This window comes from Leptonychotes weddellii, chromosome 16, assembly GCF_054177405.1.
Source record: "Leptonychotes weddellii isolate Sample4059 chromosome 16, ASM5417740v2, whole genome shotgun sequence".
Taxonomy (NCBI): domain Eukaryota; kingdom Metazoa; phylum Chordata; class Mammalia; order Carnivora; family Phocidae; genus Leptonychotes; species Leptonychotes weddellii.
The window spans coordinates 32,860,180-32,874,758 of NC_138384.1; positions in this window are offsets into that span (position 1 = coordinate 32,860,180).

Below are 14,579 nucleotides of genomic sequence, written 5' to 3' on the forward strand. Positions count from 1 at the left end.
AATGTCCACAATAACCAAACTACGGAAAAAGCCAAGATGTCCATCAATAGATGAATGGATAAAGAAGATGTGGTGTATATATATATATACAATGGAATATTACTCAGCCATCAGAACAGATGAAATCTTAAACATTTACATCAACATGGATGGAAATGGAGGGTATTAGGCTGAGTGAAATAAATCAATCAGAGAAAGAGACTATCATATGGTTTCACTCATGAGGAATATAAGAAACAACACAGAAGATCATAGAGGAAGGGAGGGAAAACATAATGGGAAGAAATCAGAGAGGGAGACAAACCATGAAAGACTTTAACTATGGGAAAGAAACAGGGGTGCTGGAGGTGAGGTGGGTGAGGGTATGGGGTAACTGGGTGTTGGGCATTAAGGAGGGCACATGATGTGATGAACAGTGGGTGTTATATGCAACCGATGAATTACTGAACTCTACATCTGAAACTAATGATGTACTATATGTTGGCTATTTGAATTTAAATTAAAAAAAATTTTAAAAATATGCACATATCGCTAGAACCCCATCTCTGTTGGCTCTGCTTTCTTCCCTGATGTTTTATTCTCAGGCTCCACCTAGTGGTGAAATGAGTTCCAAATGTTTCACCCTCGCTTCCTCCCAGCATCAAATCTAGTGAGGAAGAAAACTATTATTCCCAATAACTCTTACATTTACCTTGGGTGCCATTCTCATTGGACCGGCTTGGGCCACATGATTAATTCATGCCATGGATTAATTACCATCTCCAGGGCATGAATGGGTTGACTGGCCAGGCCTAGGCCACATGCAACATCCTTGGAACTAGAGGGTCCTGGGCCTAATTAAGGCACATAAACTAAATGCAGATGGTGGAGATTTCCCAGAGTAAAAAATGTATCCTCGAAGGCAGAGCAACACAACACAAAAGAACAGCTGGTTACCTCCTTGGGGGCATTGAACAAGTTCCACCACCTCTCGGATACCCTCTTGGCTTATATAAATAATGAGAGGGCTTGACAATAACATCTTGAAGATCCCTGACAGACTTGACTTGCCTGGATCTGTGGTTCTTCCCCAGAATCCCTCCCACATTGTTTTTACCATTTCTTAGAAAACCTTTAGTCCCCACGTAATTTCTCTTTTCTCCTAGGTGTGGAGACTATTTTGGCACAGTCTCTTTTGCATTTTCAACCTATTTCCATGCTGTTCCTGATCCTCACTTCTCAACTCTCTGATGTATTTGTTTTGTTTTGCTTTGCTTTGCTTTAATTTTAATTACACCTTCCAGGGCAGCATCACCAGAAGATCTCATCAGTGAGTGGATAAGGATCGATAAGAAAGTTAAATGACGACACAGATGGCCGACCTCCGTCAAGTTCCAGGAGACATAATCCCACCCCCTGAAGGAAAACCACTTGAGTTCCATTTGCAACTATTTATTTCTGAAACACATTATGATAATCACCATTAATTAATTGCCTACCACATAGCAGGCAATGTGATGAATGCTTTACATACATTATCTTTAAGACTCCTGACACCCCTAAAGGGTGTACACGTATTACTGCTCCTATTTAAAGAGTAGATTTGGGACTCGGATAGGCATTATCAAACAAGTGACTACCGAGAACTGACCATATGCTAATCACTGCCAGAAGCTGAGGGAGTGGGCAAAAGAAAGAGTGAGATGCAGCTCCTGTCTCCCCAGAAAACAAAGACAGATTTAGACAACAAAAATGGAAATAGTCAAGACGGAGTACAACGAAGCCAACAAAATGCAGAATGTCTGGCCCTTCGGCAGATGAGACTGAGCAAATGCTTCATGGAGGAAGTGTGACTTCCACCGGGGCCCAGAGGCTCTCCTTGCAAATAGTATCACAAAGTTCAAACACAGTTCATGAAAAATGCTCATTCTTTCTCTAACATGATGACTATCTCAGGAAGAGAACAAAAATGTGGGCATTAACTCCTCCACAGAAGCCCATTCTGGAGAGCCCCGTCTCTACGGTCCCAGATGTCCATCTATCCTCTTCTTAAAAGACCTTGCACAATTTGTTCCTGCTACAGAGCTCTGGGTCAGCAACTTTTTCACATTATATTTAGAAAAAGTAATAAAATGGTTCTCCCCGCAGGCTTCGCCAACTGGTTGGTGTTATTTCAAATTAAAAAACAAAAGCAGAAAGCAAAACGAGAAAGGAGACCAAATTACCCACTTGTGGAAAGGAAGGCACACAAATCATTCACAGGGTCCCTCCCAGGCTGCTCACAACCCACATCTACCCCTCCCACCCCTACCTGAGGCCAAGTTTTGGCCTCACTGGTGTTCCTGGCAGCTCCCTAAAGTCACCGAGGTGTGAGGTGTGAGGCCTGGCTGCAACTCCACAGCAGCTTTGTGCATTATCTACAGAATTGCAAAAAACCTGCTTTGAAATCCTGATCTGACACTTAGCAGTTCTGTGACTGGGCGAGTCAGTTAACCTCCCCTTGCCTTCCTCATCTGTAAAGTGCAAAAGATAATTCTTGTCTCATGTTAAGATAAAGTGAGATAATGCATCCGAGGTGCTTGTGTGGTGCCTGGCACATAATAAGAGGTTTGTAAAAGGTAGTGAGCATGATTACTGTTGATCACTCTGCTTGCTAATTGATTTTCCTAGGCCTACCACTATTATAAAACATGTATCTACTGTCCCTGTCTAAACAGAGAGAGAAAGGAGCAACAAGAGAGCAGCACTCGGCATGAAGGGCTCTCTTGTCAAAGGCAGAGATAAGGACTGTTTCCTGGTAGAAACAGGCAGCTGAAGAAACATCTTTGAGGGAAAATCAAACTTCGATCTCACATATAATCCACACCACCTGAGGTCCTCTATGAAGACCTCTTAAGGAGGCTGGAGGCGGGGGATAGTGAAGTTGATTTCTACTTTTTTTTTCTTTTTCTTTTAAAGATTGTACTTAAATTTAAGTTAGTTAACATATAGTGTATTATTAGTTTCATGGGTAGAATTTAGTGATTCATCAGTTGCATAGAACACCCAGTGCTCATTACATCACCCGCCCTCCTTAATGCCCATCACCCAGTTAGCCCATCCCCCACCTCCCTCCAGCAACCCTCACTTTGTTCCCTATAGTTAAAAGTCTTCTATGGGGGCGCCTGGGTGGCTCAGTCTGTTAAGCGTCTGCCTTCAGCTCAGGTTATGATCTCAGAGTCCTAGGATCGAGCCCCACGTTGGGCTCCCTGCTCAGTGGGGAGCCTGTTTTTCCCTCTTCCTGTGCTGCTCCCCCTGCTTGTGCTCTCTCTCCTGCTCTCTCTCTCTCTCAAATAAATAAAATCTTTTTTTAAAGAAAAGAGTCTCCTATGGTTTGCCTCTCTCTTTGTTTTTATCTTATTTTTCCTTCCCTTCCCCTATGTTGATCTGTTTCTTAAATTCCACACATGAGTGAAATCATATGGTATATGTCTTTCTCTGACTAATTTCACATAGCATAATACCCTCTGGTTCCATCTGCACCACTGCAAATGGCAAGACTCCATTCTTGTTGATGACTGCATAACACTCCTGTGTGTGTGTGTGCATGCACAAGCACACACACACACACATATACCACATCTTCTTTATCCATTCATCAGTCGATGGATACTTGGGCTCTTTCCATATTTTGGCTATTGTGGATAGTGCTGCTATAAACATTGGGGTGCATGTGCCCATTAGAATCAATATTTTTGTATCCTTTGGATAAATACCTAGTAGTGCTGTTGCTGGGTCATAGGGCAATTCTATTTTTAACTTTTTGAGGACCCTCCATACTGTTCTCCAGAGTGGCTGCACCAGTTTGCATTCCCACCAACACTGTAAGAGGGTTCCCTTTTTGCCGCTTCCTTGCCCACCTCTGTTGTTTCCTAAATGGTTAATTTTAGCCATTCTGACTAGTGTGAGGTGGTATCTCACTGTGGTTTTGATTTGTGTTTTCCTGATGCCAAGTGATGTTGAGCATTTTTTCATGTGTCTGTTGGCCATCTGTATGTCTTTGGAGAAATGTCTGTTCATTGTCTTCTGCCTATTTCTTGGCTGGATTTTTTGTTTTTTGGGGTATTGAGTTTGATAAGTTCTTTATAGATTTTGGATACTAGTCCTTTATCCAATATGTAATTGGCAAATATCTCCTCCCATTCGGTTGGTTGACTTTTAGTTTTGTTGTTTCCTTTGCTGTGCAGAAACTTTTTATCTTGATGAAGTCCCAATAGTTCATTGTTGCTTTTGTTTCCCTTGCCTCTGGAGGCATGTCTAGTAAGAAGTTGATTTCTGTGAAAGGTTCTTCTGTGGGTACTGAGCACCAAACACCCCAAATTTCCTGGCAATGGGGACAGTCCTGTGAGAGGGCAGCACAAAGGCACATTCAGGCTATCCTTCTCCATGTGCTCCCACAGTGATCTTCTAACATGGAGGTGAAAGGATTATGGAACCTAGGAAAATGTGGAAGGCTGGTTATTTTAATTCTCTAAAATCCTTTGTGTGTGCACAAAGGTGTTAACGTATTTTTTCTGTAACATAACCATTGCAGAAATGATCACCACAGTTAATTCCAGATAGATTTAACCCAGAATATTTTCTTCTCCCCCAGAATAGTATCTAAAGATGCCAGGCTTATATGACTTTGAGACATTAGTTTTGAGGAGGAGGGGTTTTATCCTTGGGCAGCCTCTGTCCACACTGACACCTACAGAGCTATCTGGTTCTTACTGAGCTTCAGTCATTGTGCATACACTCTGAATACCCAAGGTTCTGTTAACAAGGCCCCTTTTAGCCACTCTGTCATTCCTCCAGGCCCCAGTCTTCAGCAGTGAGATACTTTAGTGCTTTCCCACTTGTGAGCTATGAGGGACTACTGTGTCTGCCTCATGGTGGGCTGTGAGCGAGGGGCAGTGTCTGCAGAGACCCAGGGTGTAGGGAATATAGTGTGTGCACAGTCCTGGTTTGTGAGGGACAAAGGTTTCTGCCCAGTTCTATAGTTGAGGGGCGAATATATCAGCCCTGTCTTGGACCATGTGGGACTATTATGTCTAGGCAGGAGAGACAACAATGTCTGTCAGTCCTGAGCAATGGAGACTCTATTGTGTGCACACTCTGGGGTGTCAGGGACTACAGTTTCTGCCCACCCTGGGCTCTGAGGGACTACCCTACCCTTAGAGTGTCTACCCCAATGTTCCAGGCTACCATCTTCTGGGTTTTGGGAAGATTCCATACCAGGAATGTGTGTGCCCATGTAGAAATTAGCATAGGTCTTGGGTTCAGTTTCTCCAACTTTTCTGGGATTTCCATTTCCTTTCTGGAGGGCTAGAGTTTCAGAGACCTTTAAAATACCCATGTCTCTTGCTTTCCCTTAGCCTCCTTCAACCCTCCCAGTTCAGCCCAGACCACTGTTCTCTATTAAGAGCAGTGAATGCAAAATTTGTTTGAATGAGGAGAAGGGGAACATTGAAAACAAATAGGATGAGGGGAGTGTAAAAGAGAATCTGCATTAGCCCACCCAGAGACACCCGGATTTCCCTCTTCTCACAGCTGCTGTCTCTGAATGAGGGCTCTGCTTCCTGGGATTGTGCCTAGAATGCCCCTAGAAGGCAGTTTGTACAGGAGGTAAAGCCTGGGGACTGAAGCCTGCGGTTCTTTCCCCATAGCCTGCTTGCAGCTGTGCAACTTGTGAAACTGTCATAGTTTCCTACCTAAAGTAGGATAAGGACCTTCTCTGAGGTACGCACACACTTTGCACAGTTCAGATAGGGAGGCTCAGTCACTTGGGCTGACCACTTATCTAAGAGGACTAGTCACTAGGACAGCATGGGGGTACAGAGGGCTGCATGTCCTAGGAGAAAGCCAATGCAAGAGGAGGACCAGTCACAAAAGAAGGAAACCCAGTCACAGGATAGAGTCAGTTATGGGGAGAGGGCTCGGCCATATGACAGAGGAGAGCCATCGCTGGGAAGGGTCATTTGAGAGGGTGGAGAGTGGGGAGCCAATTACCAGGGAGGGCCACACTGGTGAGTCCTTGGGTCAACTGGAGCTGTTGGTTCTCCAGTTGGCTATTACTGCAGACTTGGAGAGAAAATGATCCCCCAGGTAGCAAAATGAGGTTGATTGAGGAAGGTCAGAATTTAGGAGGAGATGAGATCCAAAGGAATTGTTCTAGGGAGAAACAGAAGGTAGCAAAAGGTAGCAGGAAGTTTCAGGGGGGGAAGAGGAAAGGGCATGCTGACATGGAAGGGATGCTGATCCGGACCATGGACGATTACAGACCCCTGGGAGAGATCACCAGACAGGAAGCATAATTTACCTGCTCTTTTGGCTCTTCCTAAAAGGGAGACAATATGGGAGTCCTCAGAGACCACCAGAGACCATTTTAATGAGACTATGTCGGCGAGTCGGAGAGATTGAGCAAATCAAGCGTTGCAGGGGGATTATTCCTGATACGAAATAATTGGAAACAAACTCAATGCCTGCCTTTTAGAGATGGCTGAACTAAATAATAGTACAATGTGATATTCTGCAGACTTTTAAAAGAATGTGGAAAAGGATATTAAGTGTCAAGGGCAACTATTTTTGTGAAATGCAAAGAAGCCCGTTGAAATGCCGTCCGTGTAGAGCCAGCCATGACGCTCGTCTGATCACATCCCCTCCACCGCAGCTCCTTCACTCTGCACGGCCTCCTGCTTCACCCCTACCTGGGCTCACTGCCCTTCCTCCTCCCACCATGTGCCGTTCTTCAAACAGCAGCCAGAGAGAGCTTTTGTAAAGCACAAATCACATCATCTCATCCCCTTGTTTCAACTCCTCCAATGGCTTCCTGTTGCATTTAGAATCAAATAGAAAACCTTCCTAGTACTGCAAGGCCCTATTTCTCTGGGCCCTCCTACCTCTTTGGACTTCTTTCCTTCCACTGCCTCGCTGGGTCCTGGTCTTGATGTTTTAGCCACAGTGGCCTTCTTTCTGTCTGTTAAATACTCCAAGTGCATACCGCCTTTTCATTAGCTGCCCCCCTCCCCACATAGAATGCTTTCCCTGTGGTCAGGAACTGAAGGTCAGTAAACTATGACCCACTGTTTTCTACAGCCTATGAGCTAAGTATGTTTTTATACTTTTAAGTTTTTCATTTTTTTAGGGAGATGTGACAGAAATACTATGTAGCCCACAAAGGCTAAAATATTTACACATAGTTTGCAGTCCCCAAGCTAGACCTTGGTGTGAGTGTTTCTTCTTGTCACGCAGATTTTAGCTCACATGGTGACATCCTACACAGGTTTTTAACTTCCTTCAACCTAAAGTGACTTCCTTCTGCTGACTCGAGATACCACTCTCCACTAAACAATAGCAATAAAAATCATTATTGAGTGTTTACCATGTGCTAGGAATGTTTTAGTTTTCTAAGACTCAGCAGTCATGGAGTTTGCAGCTTGAGACAGGGGGCAAACAAATGAATAAGGGCTATGAGGAACCATGAAATGTGTGTGTGGCGGGGGCAGGGGACCTCTTTTATTACACCTGTCAGGAAAGGCCTCTCTGACAAGGTGATATTTGAGTCCAGACCTGAAATAATGAGGGAAAGAGTGCTTCATGCAGAGAGAACTGCCAAATAATTGTAGGAAAATGAATAACTAAGAGCTTGGTACTCTTGGTGGTGGTGGTGGGGGTGACTTTGGGAACAACAGACCAAGGTTACTCACTTAATTAAAGTATGCAGACCGTATTTCATACACTCCTGCTATTTTAAACTAGGATAGTTTCTGGCCTTAAGTGGTAAAAATGTCCCCTTAGGTTGGTTTATGTCTATATTCAGCAGCATTTTGGCAAACAACACGCAGATCTGTATTTTTTTTAGTTTATTTGAGAAAAGGAATAAAAATATTTTTAAATAGTATTGTAAGAAGCCCTGAATGATAAAGACTATTTAAATCTTGTTAGAGTTGTCTTATTTTCAGTTTATCCTAAAATCTACCATCTTTTCTAAGGAGAATAGCAGACTTCACTTTTGTGTTTAGCTGGAATTTATATCTCTCTCATCATATCACTTTTTTGGTACCATTATTATTTGAAATTCTTATTTATGTGTTTATTTTCTGTGGCCTCTGATGAAATGCTGGCAGGCTTTTCTGCTTTGTTCACCTTGGTGTCTCAAGAGGCTGGGTTTTGAAACATTGTAGCATACTCACTAATGTTGAATGTGCATGAAGTATGGAGTGTGTGTGTGTGTGTGTGTGTGTGTGTGTCTGTGCCATGAGATTATGGGATGTTTACTTATCTACATCTTTATAATGGTTGATGTACAATGAACATGTATTATGTATTACTTATGTAATCACTCAAATAGTGCCAATGGGGTGGGGGGGTGGGGGGGAGACTGCCATCCAGAAAGGAGAACCATACAGTCTGCTAAGCAAACCAGAGCAAGAAGGGAAGATTTTTACATACCATGCAGACTGTCCTCAATAGAAACCCAGAGAGGGCGAGCCATTTATTTAGCCACACAACTAATTAAAGGCAGAACTCAGGGAAAAGCCAGGGCTCCTGGGTCCTAAGCCCATGTTTCTCATTCACAGAAAACTCTTACAGGCTTTTTCACCCCTGTCATGAAGCTCTGAATCCAAAGAATGATAGGGAGGGAGCACTCTGTTTGTTTGGGGGAAGCAGAGAGAGAGAGGTAAAATCCTGAGAACTCTGACCCAGAACTGGAATTCAGGATTCAGGATTGAGATCTGGGCCCTGTATGTCATGTGGCATGTGGCTTCATATGTGAAGAGAAATTATAGCAGATGTCATCAGCGCTTGCCCGTCCCTCCAGCGTGCTCACCGTTTCTGTGTACTCTGGACTCATTCCCTATAGCCAGGACCAGAATTATTCTCCCTGAAAACTCTCTCTGACTGCCAGTATAGTATCAGGTTCAAAGTGCTAGAAGCAGCCAAAAAGTTACTGACAGGAGGTGGTAAATGACTGTCTCAGCCCTCTCGCCCCTCAGGTGGGATAACTGAGTGTGTGTTCTGTACTGTTTCTCCAAGTTCCTCGTGGTTTCAGTTCCGGCTACCCACAGTGGTCCCTGGCTCACTATCACAACCCCCTCCTGGCTACCAACCCTTCCCTAATTTCCTCCACTTAAACCACCACCTGTACTCACATTCTTGTCTCAAGCTCTATTTGGGGGGACATCTAAACCAAGACCATCTTAGGTCCAAAAGAAAGATGGAGGCCCCTAATCCTGTCTCTTTCTGCTGGTCTTTCATGGTCGCTGTTCAGATAATGAGGTAAATTTGAGCGAACCCAACAGACATTTATTGAGCATCTGGTATCTGTCAGTACCTCATTAAATGTAGAAAGAGGCAAAAAGGAAAAGAATGGCACATGGTTGCTGCCTTCAGGAACGTACAGTCAAGCTGGGAATATGTGGCTTATGCACCTAAAAGGAGAAACTACTGCCCAGTACAGGAAATATTGCAAGGCACTCCTTACATTAGTATTCACGTATTTATTAGCCATTACTCTGTGCTTTTGTTTAGTATCAAACTGAGCACCAGAAGCTCCAGAATGAATCTTGCCGGGGTCCCAGAGATGTAAGAAACTTGCACACAAAGCTAGCATCAGAGTTTGAGGGTTTGGGGAAAGGCAAGTTTACGTCAAGCCTGTGAGGAGTCCAGAGTGGGCAAGATGGATTCCTGGTATTTAGTGGGGGGAGCAGGGACAAAAAATGGCTCATTTTTTACCTCTATGTTACTTCTTTGCTTCATGATTTAGGATAAATCTTTACAATGTCTCTGCAAAGGCCTCTGGGGTCCTGTGAAAGTAGCCCAGCATAGTTATGAAGCTTCACTGAAAACTCACATGCACACAAACTCAATTTTAAGTTATTAAAAATGAGGATTAATGAGATAATATGTGTGAATGCCAAGTTATATAAGTTGTATAAATTCAAGGAATAATTATTACTGTCATTTCTGATGCATCCATTCATGTGTTCCTAATTGCTCAATTCTTCAGCATTCTTCAGAGTTCTTAAATTTTTTTTTTAAGTTCCACACTCTCCATTTTCCCATAACAGTATGAAACTAGCAGACTCACTTTACAGCCTTGTCTTGATTGAGGATGCCCAAGAAACTGACCTCTTTCCTAAGCATCCAAGCATGCCCCGGTTTGGGAAATTTGCCCAAAACTCATGACATGAGTGACCTATGCTGAGCCCTGCTGGTTTCCCTGCCCTGAACTTTGAGACCATGATTACTCTCAGAATTACTTGGCTGTTACCACTTTGCTGGTTGTTCTGAACACAAAGCCCCTTAGGGGGGAGTGGCTTCACCCCGCCACCCCACCCCACCCCACCCCCACTGCCAAGGGCTGATGCCTTGTTTCACAGTGGGAGAATTTGTATACATTTTTATTAAATCCCAGTCTGGCTTTAATGCCCCATGTTTGGATGGGGAACATCATGTGCCAATTTTCAGGCTCTTGAAGGCTCTTATAAGCCACCACCCCCCTTTTTTAAACATGTAAGAGTGATGGTGATTTACAGTTACTATGTGGCAAACATTCGGAGCAAGTGACATGTACTTTTATAAGGTGTCTTTATTCTGGTAATTTTGTGTATTGGAATCTCTAAATTTGGAATCCCTTTGCATTGTTGTCTATGTGCATTGTTAATCAACAGATTTTTACTGGGCACCCACTGGGCCCTCAGCTCTGGTTACTCATGCGAAGATGTATAAAGTAAGTGTTTGAGGAGTTGCTAGTATGGTAGGGAAGCCCATATGCTGTACCTGGCCTCTCCCTCCCTTATAGCAGATAGTCTTGCTCCTGTCGCCTTGACTTTACTGATTACATGCCTCCTTCCTCTGTGAGATGGCCAAGGACAAAGCCTGTGGCATTCTGTTCCCCCGCTCCAGTGTCTAACACAGTGCCAGGCACAGAGCTTACCGTTAGGAGAAACTGGCTGAATGGATGGGGAAAGGTGGAGTGGATACCTCTCCTCAGGGCACAGCACCACATACAGTGGGCGTGCTGTTTCAGGTGAAGGCAGGCCCAGCCCAGCAGCTGGGGACTGGCCACAATGCTTACGGGCACGCCCCTGACCTCTGCTGCAGTCCTGCATGCTGTCCCAACCTGCTAGATAGGCCACAGGGCCGTGGTTCTCCCCAGAATGCTCTGAGGGAGGAAACACATTCTTGTGTAATCCTCTCCTTTCAAAATTAGCTATATTCAGTCCACGTTGATTGTCACCCACAAGAAATTGGACAGAAATGTTTATCACTCAGAGCTGTTTCTCAGACTGAAGGACGCACCCAGATAGCATCATCAGCACTGGCAGTGTGCTGTTCAAGGGGCCATGTCTGCCACATGCTTCCAGGCACTCAGTGCCTGACCACGGGTGGCCCCTGTCTGTGAGGCAGAAGGCTGCGGGCTGCCCAGGAGTGCCTGGGAATCCCTGCTGTGTGCAGGACACCATACCAAGTGGCCTACCTCAAGTGTTCCACGCTGTCACCACAGTTTTGCAGATGAGAAAACATCTCAGAAAATCTAACCAGTAGGTAACAACAGCTAACAGTCACTACGGAGCCTGAGAGGCCTGGCCTGATGCAAAGCCCTCTACCTACATTACCTCAGTCAGGGCCAGATGATGGTGAGGCAAGAGTGCCACCTAGGGTGCAAAACTGAAGGAGAATCTCACCACCCAGGTCCTGTTAAGTGCAGGATTGACCTCCTAGGTAGCATCTCTTTTGTCATCCTTAGTATCTTACCGTCCACGGAAAATAATCTTGCAAGGTTAAGATTATTTTGCTCATTTTTTGATGAAGAAGTGAGCTTCAGAGAGGTGACTTAGCTTACCAGAGAGGCATAAAGGATGCAGAACCTGAGGCTGGGCCCCAGTCCTGTTTCCCTTAGACTACACAGTCTAAGATCATACTGCCGGTACATGATGGAGCCAAGCACCACTTCAGGGCCCCTTCAGCTGCATGCTGCCTTTGCTGTCACGGATAAACGGGGTGCTGTCCGACCCAAGCCCCTGAGGAACCCAGAATGCCCGAAGTGAAGCTGCTTTCCTTCCATGAGATGCTCCAGGCTCAACCTCAGTCAGCCAGCTCTGGTCTTCAGGCTGATTTCCCAAGCAGATGGTAGAGGCATAGAGAAGTATCAGAGTTCCCTTATGGGGCCAGACAGGCATGGGGCACTGTAGGCAGAAGCTGTCTCTCCCTGACCTGCAGACAGCGTTTGGCTTCCAAGCCACACAGCTTCACTTCAAGTCCCCACACCTCAGTGACTTGCTGGATGGTTTTAGACAAGTTACATAACCTCTCTGCATTTCAGTTTTCTCATCTAGAAAATGGGGGCAAAAATGGTGCCTACTTCATAGACTTGCTAGGATTACATAAGTTAATGCATATGGCAATACTTATAAGAGTTCCTATAATTACTTTGTGTTTGCTATTATTATTTGGCTAATAGACATATCTGACCCACACAATGTTAAAATGTGAGATAATTATCAATATTTACAAATCAAAAGAATTCATGTAATAATATGAATTTCCAGCTTTTCATGAAAAATCAGATGTTTTGACAATGCCAGGTTGATATGTCCAAATAGCTGACAACTGACTACTGCTGGGAGGGTCTCACCTCCCAGACTGCATAGATCCCTCCTGGGCCTCCTTGCTCATCCACACTGCCTACCTGGTCTTGCATCGGGCCATTCAGTCTACACCTTCTGATTCAGTGTGTGCTTACTATGCACCTAGCATAGGAAATGGCAAGATATAGTCCCTACTTTGAAGTGAAACAACAGGAGAAAAGTAGGTTAGGGTATGAATCTAGAGAATGTGACCCAGGCCATGGGGGGAAAGTGGGGTGCCCCAGACTGAGGCTGGGACAGAGTCTTTCTGTCTGGTAGATCTTCTGATAATGGAAGTCTTAGGTCTCAGTCCAAAGTTCTAGCCAAGAAAATGTTGCCAGCTTAAAGGGAATGGTCTACTCTCTGGCATACCCTCACCTGCTAATTTACAGAACCTGAAACCATCCAGAGTACTTAGACACATTCCAGTCATCTCCTGAGGACGGATCATGGAAGGCATGCCAGAGGAGGCAGTCGGGCTCCTGCCTACCCTTCACCCTATTTCCTACCAGCTTCCCCTTTGCCCACCATGCATTAGCCATACTGACCTTCTCTCCAGCTCAATTGCTACTCCTTATTCCTGGCTCATACCCCTCCCCTCCCACCTTTTTCATGGCTGGCCCCTTCTTAGTTAAAATGTCCGCTCCTCAAACTGTCCCTGAACCTTCATCCCACTTCCTACCACATCAGTTTAATTCATTTCCTTTGAGGTTCTTAGCACTACCAGGAATTATTTCATTTACTGACATTCTCCCCTTAAGTAGACTGCAGCTCTCAGACAGGGACCTTGGTGCCTTGTTCATTTCTGATCACCCTGTGCTTAGAAGAGTGTGGACACATAGGAGGTGCTTGCTCACTAAACACATAATAGGCTTAGAATAGTCTGCACATTGAAGATGCTCAGTAACTATGTTAATGAATGAATGAACAAATTGATAAGAGTTTCATTTGAGAGACACCACACATGTTAATGTAAAGAAATATTTTCCCACAAAAAAAGGGAAAATAAGGATGGGACGAAACATGGAAGGGTGTTTTTTGTCCATTTGTTTGTTTGTTTGTTCTTTCCAAGAGAGAGAACAGAGGCTTCCTGGAAAAAATGGCACGTTGTCTGGAGAGAAAACAGCAAACCAAACCTTGGATCAATGTCACTCAAGCAGCCTTAAGCCTTAAGTCTGCCCAAAGATACCTGTCAAAATATATATATATATATATATATGTATATATATATATATATCTTTAAAGCAGGCCTTCCAAATTCCATGAGTCCAAAGAGTGTTTCTTCTCTCATGGTAATGAAAGCAAAGTAGAAATTAAGACATTGAGCAACTTTGCACATTTCTCTGCCATTCTGAAGCATATTCAATACAATTTTATGCCATCAGTTATTACATTGCTCTGCTCAATTGATTTATATTCCACTTTAGGAAGCTCCACATTCTATTTTCTGTGCAGGTGAGAGGGGGCGGAGCAAGATGGCGGAGGAGTAGGAGACCTGGATTTCATCTGGTCTCAGGAATTCAGCTGGATGGGGATCAAACCATTCTGAACACCTACAAACTCAACAGGAGATCGAAGAAAACAATAGCAGCAACTCTCTGAACAGAAAAGCGACCACTTTCTGGAAGGTAGGACGTGCGGAGAAGTGAATACGAGGCGATATTCGGGAGGATAGATGGCGGGGGAGGGGCCTCCATCGGCCGCTTCTGGCAAGTGATAGAACCGCGGAGCACAAAATCGGAACTTTTAAAAGTCTGCTCCGTTGAGGGACGTCACTCTGGTGGCTAAGCGGGGGGTGGAACCCTCGCGGGACAGTGTGGTCTCAGGACCCTCGGGGTCACAGAAAGACTGGGGGTGCCTGAGTGTGGCAGAGCTCCCAGGTAACGGAGCAGGGAAGCCGGCTGCAGAGGCGGAGCCCAGGCGCGGGGTCTCAGCTCGGGGTTGCCC